This window comes from Streptopelia decaocto (assembly GCF_964273445.1).
Source record: "Streptopelia decaocto genome assembly, chromosome: 1".
In the NCBI taxonomy this organism is placed as follows: domain Eukaryota; kingdom Metazoa; phylum Chordata; class Aves; order Columbiformes; family Columbidae; genus Streptopelia; species Streptopelia decaocto.
Window position 1 is genome coordinate 96,687,659 of NC_138663.1, and position 2,051 is coordinate 96,689,709.

Sequence of the window (2,051 nt, forward strand, 5' to 3'; positions counted from 1 at the left end):
AGATGACTTGTTCGATATATTTTTACTTTCTTGCCAATTAGGTTGACTACATATTTAACATTTAAATTTATGTTGCTGAGTCTTCTGTAGTTTTTCTATTATTCCACATACAAATCTGATGGAATATACTTGGCCTAGAAACCCTGATGACAGACGGATCCTCAGGTGTGCAGCCATCGTCACGGTACTGTCAGTGTCTTCAAGCATCCTGTTGCAGACTCTGGACACTGAGGTAGGACGTCCAGACCATGAAGGCCTTGGTCTTTGTTTCTATCTGTGCCAGACAATTATCTTATCAGCAAGTAGGGTTTACAGTTGTAACTTCTGTGGATTGATATTAAAGCCATTTGAGCTCTTTTTAGTTTGCCAAGTCACACAGTGATGTTAGCTCATTACCATTTTCTGCCCCAAGTCAGTTTTGTGCTCTTCTCACTTAAAATCTGCGGGCAGATGCTGCTGTTTACACTTCATGGGTGGAAGGTACTGGCCACTTGGTTCAGCTGGTCTTTGGAGTTCATTTAGTCACCACAGAACCACTGGCAATGCACCACTGCCATGCAATACCAGCCACAGCTCCAATGCTGCATCTTCCGTCTTTGGGTTTCTCCTTGGTGCCAAAGGACGGAAAGTGAGCTCAATGGTGGGAACAGCCTGGCTTTCTGACTGCTGTGCTGAGTGCCTTCAGAGGAGAGTCTTCACTTCTGCCAAAGTCCAATCTACTATACCAGCTTGAGATATCGATTGCCTGGAAACATTTATTTCCACTCTGCTTGAATTTCAGGAGTCAATAAACTTTATGTTTTAAGATAGCTTAAATTTTCCTGTCAGTGGTGCTAATGTACTTATGGATTTCTGCAAACAACAATGGCAAACTCCCTCCTTTGACATTAAGTTCAGACCATTTCTTACAATACAGCCTCTGTTAGTTACCTCAGCAGTGCAGTACTGTGGTACATCTGCTCAAACTTCATCCAGTCACAATTGGAGAAGGTTTGAATGGACTTCATCAGGACTAGGACTTGTTTATGTGCCTTTGATTAGCCTAAATAGTAAGATCTCCTAGCTTCCTATTTAGCTGATGGAGAGTGACAGACCTGTATAGATGGTGATCCAAAGTAATTAAATAAGACACTGAATGGAGACCTCTCCTATTGCTGCTCAAAACAGAAGATCCCAGGAACAGTGGCCATCCTAAAAAATCAGCCTCTATGTATCCCACATAATAGATCCAGTGGAAGACTCCCCTGAATATTTAAGAGATGAACCTAAACTAAACCCTGAGCAGCAAAATTTGTCTTGCAAATGGGGAAGATGAAATCTGCAAAATACATACTTGATTTTTGAATCAATTATTATTACCACGCTGTAACCAAGGGAAGTCTACTACAGACCAAGGAAACACAAGACCAAGGATGTTCCCGACCAAAGGAATCCGTAGTCAAAGTAGACTATTCATGAGACTTTAAATAAAGTATGCCCTGTAATTTCTTTTCAGATATCTCACTGAAAATGTTCCTGTCTAATTCCTAAGACCTGCCACCTTTCATACAGTCCTCCAGTTTGTCAACGTTGATACAAGTGTTTACTGTACCGAAACCAATCTTCTCTTTTTCAACACGGTGCTTTGTGAGACACAATATCAAATGTTTTATTACACTCTAGACATACTACAGTCTCTAGTAATTCTCATTTTTATATGTCCTCAGAAAAACCTGACTTTATCCGGTATGATTTTATCTTTGGAAACCTGCGTATTTTCACAGCTACACCCACAAAATAGTGTGTATTTGTAATATAAAAAACAATAATTTGGTAGAATAACAGAACACACCTCTCTTTAATACACTGGGTGAAAATTTTGATCACTGATCATTTGATCATTGAAATAGAAATATATTGTATGATATAATGGAAAAATTGAAAGTGAAATCTCAGACTAATCTGAGTTGATGGCAAGTATCCAACTGCTTTGTAGATTAAAGCTATGACCTCATAAAGAAGAGAATTGCAAAATTATCTATATCTACAATGATACAAATTCTCAAATTATA